Source organism: Spermophilus citellus, assembly GCF_964194105.1.
Source record: "Spermophilus citellus genome assembly, chromosome: 2".
NCBI lineage: Eukaryota > Metazoa > Chordata > Mammalia > Rodentia > Sciuridae > Spermophilus > Spermophilus citellus.
The window spans coordinates 136,131,487-136,141,862 of NC_138183.1; the positions used below are offsets into that span (position 1 = coordinate 136,131,487).

A 10,376-nucleotide genomic window follows, 5' to 3' on the forward strand; every position below is an offset into this window, starting at 1 on the left:
TCATGTCAGGGGGCTGCAGTACTGGGGGAAAATCCCAAGCTGGGCAACAGGGCAGTCCTGGTGGCTTGGATTCCTTAGATGTGTCCTGGCTCGGGTTTCTATGTGATAGTGACATGATAAAAGTCCCATCTACTCTACTAAGTTATGCGTGCGTGGGGAGGCCATAGCAGTGTCCACCGCGACAAATACTAGTTCTTTATATTTTGAGGACAGTGTGATTTTCTCTTATTCTTTTTGTTTCTGACACTGTTTGCAGTGACTAAAGTACCTGTGAGATCTCAGGCTAGTTTCTTAATCGTGGTCTCTTCAGTTTTTTTCTTTTGCAAAATGGGTTATGTAAGACAATATGTTGGAAACTCTTGACAAAGAATTAACACGAAAAAATTGTTAGTTATCATTGGGGTTTTTATCATGTTTGTTGTGGAAGAAAATACAATAAATTATAGCAATAGAAAATTAGGTGTGTCCCCTCTAAAGTTCAGGAGGAGCCTTTAGAGGTGATTAGGCTGTGAGGTCTTAGATGTCCTTATTAAAAACGTTGATGAGGAAATTTGCCTTTTATTTATTTACTTTTTTTGCCCTGTGGTCTCCCTCTATGTGGGGACACAGCATTCCTGCTCTGCAGGCAGCAAAGAGGTGCTATCTTGGAAGAAGAGAGCAGCCCTCACCAGACAACCCTGGTGTCACTTTACACAGTGATCTTGGACTTCTCCAGAACAGAAAGAAATAAATTTTATTTTTAATAAGTTTCCCAATGAGTTGCATTTTGTTACAGCAGCATGAAGCACCCTAAGACAGGTAGTATCATTGGAGTCTCCAGAAAACCTGGAATAATGGCTTCGGAAATTTTTCTCTTAAATAGATTTTTTTTAAAAATGAGGTTTAACATGGAATCTGAGCCCACAAAACTGATGCAAGGCAGTGGGTGACAAGCAGTGGATGGGCCACGGGCATTGCCTGCTCAGCCTCTACACTGATTATAGAGGCAGTTTGGACCTTGCAGGAACCTCAAGGTTCTGAGGAGCCCAGTTAGAAAACTACTGGGTTAGAATGTTAGGGAATCAGTAAATAATTTCCAAAAAAGTAAAACCCTGCCTAATATCTAGCTGGTTGACGTGTTTTAGTGGATTAAGCAAACCAACCCAGAAAGAAGTGGCTCAGGAGAAACTTCCAGTATGGCAGGGAACAGATTTGCAAGGTGAGTGCTTGCAGAACTGATGGCAGAATGGAGCATGTACTTTGGAAAAGCAAGGGCAGTGTTTGTTTTCTTTTCTCATCCAGAGGGGGCCAGGAGTTGTGGAGATGGGTTGGGGTGAGGGGGCCTAAGGGGATGGAGACAGTGACAGAGAAACACATGCAGACAGTAAGATGAATAAGCTTGGGAGGACCTGATGGGGTTTCTGCAGGTGGGGTCAGGTGGATCTGTGCAACTGGATCCTGTCCATGCAGAGAACTGTGCTTCAGCTAGTCATTGTGATGTTTTTTGCATTTCCATTGCCTTTTTCATCCTCTTTGTTTTCAGAGAAATTCCAATCTGGTTTCACTGCAAACTACTGGAAAAGACAGGGAAGTAATCTGACCAGAGGAAGGCTAAAGTTGGCAGACCCCAGTGACTGATCAATCCACAAGGTTCTCATCGGGAATGTCCATTCCCTTAACAGACGGGCACTGTCATGGCTCGGTCATGGCCACAGATTCCTTGGATTGCTTCTCAAGAAAAGACCCTTCAAGATGCACAGCTTTAATACCCCAAAACTGCCATGTCTGCAATGGTAATGAACAAAATAAAGAAGTCATTGTTATGCAAGAATGAGGGGGCTTTCCATGGTCCTGAATAATATGGATTTCTTCTCATTTTTGTACAATGGTGGATATACTCAGCTTCAAGGAGATCATTATTTTAATTTTATTTCAAGATTGGTACCTTTAATTCTCCAGGGAAACACATAACCCCAACTTCCTAAGCTATTCTTATGAAAAAGCACAAATGCCACTTCAGTCCTGTGCGGGGAATAAAGGCTTTCTGGTCTCCTTCTTTCTCATCTTAGGCTGGAGGTGACTCAGGAATGTACCTTGCTATTTTCATGATCCATTGGTGTGTCAGTAATGAATGTTCACCACCGCAGTGCCCTCATTTAGCCTAATAACCTCAGGAAGGTAATATTTGATTTGTGCTAAGTATCTGATTAAACAACATAAAGTATTTAACCTATTGATCTTTTATACCTCACCAGCCCTGCATTCCTGGACATACTTTAATTATTGACTTGGAGAGCTTTCCTGAATGGGATTTGCATCTTGTTAAGCTCTTTTCTTTGTCTTTAGGGGCCTCTGTCCAGCATTCTCTTCCTGTAGCCTTAGGCCTTCATTCCACTCCTTGCTCCTCCACTAGGTCTGCATGATTCTGCCTGGAGACTGACATCCAGTTAATCTATAGGAAACAGTGTCCTTTATGGGAACATGAATCTAACTGCTTATTTTAGAAAGTCAGCAATCAACTAAACAATAAAACTCGTTACTTAGTCCGTCCTGATCTTTGAAGCATGGAATTTCTTCGAAGTGATAACTCTATTTAGACAGTGGTCACAGCTGTTGGATTGACCTAACCCTTATGTCTTGCAAGGAGAATAGGCCAGTGGGCATCCAACAAGAGAAACCCCATTTGGACTGGCCAATTAGCTAATCACTGTGCTTTAAATTATTTCTTAGGAAACTATAGAAAATCAGACCCTTTTCCTCTTGCCTGCAAGGATGTAGTCATGAATGTTAATAATAATTAGTTGATTTACATGCTGTCTTTCCTTCAAGAATCTCAAACATGCTGAGTTTGTTTATTTTGTTTCTCTTATTTTAAAATTGGCTCTGCAAAGGCTGAGATAGATTCTCCACGGGTTCTCCCAAAAATGAGAATAACACCTCATAGGATTAAAAGAATTCAATCAGAAAATTCATGTGGAACACTTACCATAATGCTTACCACCTAGTAAGTGCTCAATAAGCAGGAGCTATTATCATTGTATCATCTAAGATGACTCTGTGGCTTGTGTGCTGCCCGTGGATTTTTGGATATGGTCAGGCTGGGAAGAAGATGCACTGGCCCAAGTACCTGGGTTCTCTGCCTAGCCCACCTGACCATGCCACCCTGCTTCCTGGCATCCTTAAGTAATTACTGGCCCATCAAACATTAGTCTTGGAGCAAGGCTCATGGATTGTGGAGTGAAAAAGGCCCTGAAAGAAAAGTGATCTTCAAGCTGCAGCTCAAAATCAGATCCTCTAAACAGATCTTCCTGGAGAGTGTCTTGCAAAGGATGGTACATTGGATGGCACTGCAAATTAAAGGATGTGCCTCAGACAAATGAGCTGGAATTTCTTTAAGTAGGGTCCAGGCATTTGCAAATAAAACAATTTCCACAGTGATTCTTAAGTTCAATAAATTTGAGAATTTTAGCCCACCAAGTGGTCTCTTTAAAGAAAACCCTAAAACTTGCAATAAGCTTACAAGAAAGTCTAGAAGTTGCTTAGTTTTCAGAGAAATTTGCAAGGTGAGTGCTTGCGTTGATTCTATAGAGCATCTGACAAGCTCCACCTCGTATATGGCCTTCTGGTAGTGAAAGGGGCAATAAAAATTTGGGGTCACTACCAAGCGGGGGCATATATACAGTCTGTAGAGAGTGGCTTGGATATCTCCCAATAGCCCTGCTGGGATCTGGGGGCAGAGAGTGGGCCCCCCAACCTCAGAGAATGTGCAGAGAAAAATGTGCCCCCTAAGGGAAGGGGTGGTGTGAAGCCAGAGCCACCCACAGAACTGCTGAAACAGAGCTCCCTGCCCCTCTTCATTGCTCTGTAAATACCTTGGGGAGCCTTCCTACTCCATCCTGGCTTTCCTCTCTCACTCATAACACAGTTGGGACACCTATTCCCACTTCCAAATACTGTTACCTCAGCGAATGCAGACACTGAGGCACATAAAGCACAGATAACCCCCAGAAATCATGATCCTGCTGGACGCACACACACGAGAATATGCACACTTACACGCGTCGCATCATTGCCTTTGTTCTGAAGCCAATAAAAGTGATTTTCAGATAATCTGCTGGTTTGTATCATCTGCACTGCTGCTCCCCTCCATTAGCATGGCTAATTGAGAACTGACTGTGTGTTTTGGACCATTTCCAAGCAGGGAACTCTTGCCTGGATGATATGGACTCCCCAAGAGAGCCAAATCAATGGCTGGAGACATTCGGTTGAGTGCTCATTGGAGGAGGAGCAAACTTTTTTAAGTATGACCTGCCCATTCCCAGGCTGGAGAAGCAATCTTGTTCAGAATGTCACATTGATTGCCAAGTCAGTAAACCATAAAACTGTCCCCCAGCTAGAACATGCACTGACTCTGAGAAAAATGAGGCTTGGTTAGTAAAGGATGAAGCCATCCCAGGACCAATAAAAGATGCAATATGGTTTTCCCTGGGCTGTAGATTAACACCATCCTGGAGGCTATAGGAGACAGAGGCTTGGCAAATAAGTGATTTGCTTTGACTTTTCCATAGTGAGGATGAGATACAGGCCAGTGGGGAAATCACCTGGGGCTGAATGAAAGACTTGGGAGGAATACGCCTCCACAGCAACCCAGTCTTTACAGACACCACTGATGTTTATGTGTCTCAGCCATAGTCTTCTGTCATATAACATCATGGAAAAATACCCCAAATAGATCTCAAAACCAAAACATACTTAAAAAAAAAAAAAAGCACAAAGTTGTAACTGCCTTCTGGGTAACCATGTTTTGGATGGTGTCATTTTTCTTATGACATAAGCTCCCAGATGGCATGGACGCTGTCTCTTAGAATAAATAGCAACTAGCAGAGGGTCATGCCTCATGTGGGTTTCTGATAAGTATTGTTTGGTTGTATGCTGTTTATCACAAAGAGGACAGATACTATTGTCAGACAGGCTCAGGAGCAGCTGCCTTTTGCAAGAAGAATGAGAGAAGTCCCCTACAACTTTTACAATTCTGTGTTCTGTCCCAAATAATAATGAGACATGAATCACCTGGGCTAAAGGGTAATTGAAGGCAGAGGCACATCACTCAGGAGGATTACAGAACCTCTGTCAAGGGTTTCACTGTGCTCAGGGGGTCTTTTTTATGTGTCCTCTATGAAGCACAAGATCTGCTGACTTCACTTGTGCCTGGTCAACCCCTGTCCCTTACCTCCTAATCGGAGCTGGAGGACATGAACATACAATTATTACATGATAGCGTTCTGAGGGCAGCTGCCTATGGTTTGGGACAGGAGCTAGACATGGTAGTTTTCATCACTGGCTGCACATTGGAATATCCTAGGGAAATAAAGCACAAAACAGAACAAGCTCCTCTGCCAGAGATTCTGATTTAGTTCGTCTGGGGTGGGGCCCCACCATGGGTAAATTTAAAAAGCACCAAGGAGATTTTACATGCAAGCAGAGCAGAGGAGGTCCAAGCAAAAGCCTTCTTGGTGGTGGGAGGAACAACAGGAGGCTCTACTTCAACTCGCAGAACTGAGGATCAAGCCTGGCTTTGGAAACAGCATTCCTTATCTTTAAAAGATTCCTGGAACTGAATGGCCATGGGGGATGGGGTGCAAATAGGAAGGCAAAAGAGGAGGAGAGGGGAGAAAAAAAGGGAGAGAGCCAGATAGCTTATTGAGAGGGGAGAAATAATATGGGTTTTCTCCAAATAGTTTTTTTTTTTTTTTCCAGCCAGGGTCTAAAATGTGAAGGATGTGTTTACTCTACCAGGTGAAAATTATGTCACCTGGGAAAATCCAGTATTTCTATCTGTGATCACAGAGGAGTCAGGCGACTGGTGGATAGCAATATTAGGGGCTCAAAGAAGGCAAAATACATCACTCTGACCATTACCATGACAACTGTAATTGACTTTGGGAATCTATCTCTTGACTATGAAAGAAACCAGAAAATAGTTTGGGTAGAGGCCCCTTGGAGAATACTAAAGGCTTCCTATTTTGTATCAAAGTACCTGAGATAAATCAACTTATAAAGAGGAAAGGTTAATTTGGTTCTTAGTTTCAGAGGCTTAGGTCCATGGTCACTCGGTCCTGTTGTTCTGGACCTGTGGTGTCATAGTACATCATGGCAGGCACGTGAGGAGGAGAAACCTGGTAGCTGGGAAGCAATGAGAAAGAGAGAAAGGGGCCAGGGTCCCAGGAGCACTCCCCAGTGACCCAACTTCCTTCCAGTGGGCACCCGCTTTAAAGGTTCCCCCATTTTTTAACAGCATCACAGACTGGCCACTAAGCCTTCAACCCTGGGCCTTTGGGGACACTGACTGGAACCATGGCAAGGCATTTGAAATCTGGGCACAGGTAGTAGGAGAGAAGGAAAAGCAGCGTGTGGCCTGATACAGAAGTGACCTGTGAACAGAGAACTAAGAGACCCAGTGAGTCACCTCAGCTTCAAATGGGGTCTCAACATCACCTTGTAGCACATAGGATCTTACTCCTTCCAAAGTTATTTCTTTTCTCTTTCTTTGCTCCATCTCTCCTCTCCTTACTTACATATTTCTACTTGGAATAGAAGCCAGGAATCCATAGTCCCTACTCACCGTCCTCTCTGACAGAAATTCTGTGGCAGAGCAGATATCCGTGGGACTGCCCCTGGCAGGGCAAGAACTATAGGCAGAGAGAGTACAGTGTCACCCACAGGATTCATGAGGAGGGGACCAAGGAGTATGAGCAGAGAGCTGTGCAGGCAGGAGGAAGTCTCTATATTGTGTTGGGATTTAACAAGACAAAGCTATAGACTGCGGCTCTCCTGCACTCCCTGCATTCCCTAGTGTGGAGCTGTGTTCTACTACACGGGGTTAGATAGATCTGCCTGTCATGATTAAAACACCTCATGGGAGTGGACACTTCTGTGTTTCTCTGGAAGATGCACAAGCAGCTAAGCATGGCAGTTTCCCAGGGAAGTAGCACATGACATTCTGGGGCTAGGCAGCAAGGAAGAGACACAGCACCGAGGCCCTTGGATTTCTAAGCTCTGAGCCTATTGCTCCCCGGAGTCAGTTCCAGATTCCATCTGAGCAGAAGAGGGAGACAAGAGACTTGGATGCTCTTTCTAGAATTCCCTGGCAATTCCTGATCTCTGAGCAAGAAATGGGGAATGGTAGAATCATCTTTTCCCAAAGTGCCACTGAGCCTGGGAGCCACCTAATCCTGTAGACCTCAAGAGCTGGACAGGCAGAGGAAAGCACAAGATCTAGAGATCGGAGGGAATTTGCCTGAGAGTATATGTGTCTGTCATTTTGAGCCCATGCCCCCGGCACAGGGGAAATTAACCAGACTCTGCATGTTGTGGGAATTCTGCATGGCAGCCTAATCAAGGCTTAGTTTTTCATTAAAATTTCCATTAATACTGAAGCTGTTAAGATCAAGTTGAGTGGGAATATCTGTAATGCACCTTCCGTCCTCCATTACCAGTCTGAAGATCAGAGAGAGGTCATGCACGTTTGCTGGGGCCATTAGCATCTGTCCCATAGTGATTATCTTCATCCTCAGCACCTATTATACAGAGCAGGCAAAGTCCAAAAAGGATCACACAGTACCTGTCTTGTCCTATGTTGCAGGAAGGGCGAAAGTGGAAGAGGAGGCAGGCGGAGGTAGAAGTGAAGTACAATGAGACTTCCAGGGTGTGAACTTTACCTCTTCATCATGGAGGAGCATCTACCTTTTACCATCTACTTCCTTGAAATGAGACTGCTCTGCTAACACTGGCTGGAATAGTCCCAGTGAGGCTAGGCATCAGGTCTTCTATTGGGGATGGGGATCTTGAATTTGGGTCTCACCCCTTGGGGACATTTTCATAGCAGAGCCACCTGGATGGGCGTTCACTGTCCCTACCAGCTCTGTTATGCTCTTTATACACAGCCAAGGCCAATTCCATTTGGAGATGCCCACTACTGTTCCCTGAGTGTGGAATGCCTCAGAACTGGTGTGCTAGTTTCAGAGACCCTGGAGACTGGCTTAATGTCACTTCACTGAGCCCCTTCCCTTTCCATCATTAGGTGTAGCCACATGACACTGTTCCCTAGGCCATAGACATCCTGAGCCCTTAGACATGTGTCTCCCCAGACTTCATGTGTTGGAGACTTAATCCCCAAAGTCATGTATTGATGCTACTTGGAGGCAGGGCTTTTGAGAGGTAATTAGGAACAGATGAGACCATGAGAGTGGGGCCCACCATGATGGCATTAGCGGCTTTATAGGAGGAAGAGAGACCTGAGCTAGCACACCTGTTGTCTCACCATGTGATGCCCTCTGCCATGTAATGAAGCAGCAAGAATAACCTCACCAGATGTTGGCACCTTGATATTAGACCTCTAATCCCCAGAAGTGTGAGTCAAATAAGCTTCTATTCTTTATAAATTACCTGACTTCAGGTATTTTGTTATAGCAATAGAAAACAACTAAGATAGGAATGTCTTGTTTATCCACGGGTAACCAGTGCTCATCCTGCAATGACCAGCTTGAAAGCCATTATCCTGTTCCCTTCAGGTAGAATTAACAGTGATCTTATTCTAAGCTTCTGCATCCTTCAACATACTACTTATAATATTAGTGTTACTTGGGACCATGGCTCTTTTTCCCATCATACTACAATATTATCTCTACACACCCTAAATTATTCAGTTGGTACCCTCTATGTGAAGTAGGGCAAATCACATGTAAAATTTTTTTAAAATTATAAACTTCCTTCCACTTGTTTGAAGTGAGCCTCATTGCTGTTACCAAGAAAACAATTCATATGCAGAAAAACAGATCCCATTAAAAAGAAAATCCAAACACAGCCAATACGCGCTGCAACTGGTGTCTGTGGGATGATGCAGATGACACATTCTGTTTGTGCTACACCTGTGTTGGCCACATGAGACTGCCAGCTCCGAGGAGAAAACTCGACTATGAGAACATTTAGAGTAAGATTTAGTGCAGTGGCTCTTCGCCAGATATGTGTTTCAGGATATATTTCAATAGAAACTGGCTGTTATGGTCTGAACAATCTCCCCCCTCAATTTATAGGTGGAAATCCTAACCCCTAACACTATACTATTAAGAGGTGGGGCCTCTGGGTGGTGATTAGGTCATGAGGGTGAATCCATCACGAGCAGGAGAAGTGCCCTTATAAAAGAGACCACAGAGAGCCGCCGTGCCCCTTTCACCATGTGAGGACCCAGCTAGAAGTTGCTATCCCTGAACTAGAAAGTGGGTCCTCACCAGACACCAATCTGCTGGTGCTTTGATCTTGAACTTGCCAACCTCCAGAACTATGAGAAATAAATTTCTATTGTTTACAAAATTACCCAATTTCAGGTGCTTTTTTGTAAGACTGGGTGTTACTTATTTGGCAGACAGGAAAGGTAACCTGGTGGAAAAGATATGATTTCTTTTTTCTTTTTTTTTGGTACTGGGGATTGGACACAGGAGCAATTAACCACTGAGCCCCATCCCCAGCCCTTTTTATTTTTACTTTGAGACAGGGTGTTGCTAAGTTGCTTAGGGCCTGGCTATGTTGCTGAGGCAGGCTTTGAACTTGCAATTCTCCTTCCTCAGTCTCCAGAGCTGCTGGAATTACAGACATGTGTACCACACCCAGTTAAGACATGATTTTTTGAGTGTGAAAGATTTGTAGTCACCTTGAATCTCCAATCTCCCTTCTTTGTTAAAATTCACTTTTTCTTACTTATTAGCTATTTGATTTTTGGCAAGTTAATTATCTCCCCAAGTCTTGAGAAATCTTTATTACTCTTTATTATTAATATTATTACTCTTTATTATTAATATTATTTTTGATCCACAAATCATACTTGCATACATTTATGGGGTGCAATGTGGAGTGATTAAATCAAGCTGATCAACAGATCCACCAATCTAAGGGATTTTGTGATGGCAGCCCAAATGGTTTAAGGCATATACTTGAGTCCTGTGGCTAAGGGAATGGACTTGGAAAATGCAATCTGGGTTTGCCACCTGCCTCTAACTTAGCTGCGTGACCTTGGAAGGTTTATTGACCTCTGTGTGTGTCCAATTCTCCATCTGTAAATTGGCAATCATAATAGAATCTCTTGTATACAACTGCTGCTTCAGGAGGGAATTTATACAGAGAGTTTAGCATAGTTGACACTTATACAGTGTAAGTCTAAGTTGTTGCTGTTATTACCAAATCAGAAACCATGGAGGTCTGAGTTGGGTATCTTTATGTGGAAAGTACAGTTTAGGAAATTCTGAGTTGTGCCCTTGCTTCACAACCACTCACTCATTGGATTGTTTACATGACAGAAGTTGAGGAAACATTAATTAATAATAAATAAGTGCAGTGGGATGTTG

At 43.6% G+C, this 10,376-nt stretch overlaps 1 long non-coding RNA gene across 1 annotated transcript in view; it reads left to right on the forward strand.

The window, feature by feature from the left end:
• The window catches only part of LOC308642630, a 44,933-nt gene extending 43,277 nt beyond the window's left edge, over positions 1 to 1,656 (forward strand). Inside the window, exon 3 of the long non-coding RNA XR_014020595.1 lies at positions 1,523 to 1,656. This is a non-coding gene — a long non-coding RNA (uncharacterized lncRNA). The remainder of the gene's footprint in view (positions 1 to 1,522) is intronic.
• The last annotated feature ends 8,720 nt before the right edge of the window (positions 1,657 to 10,376 follow it).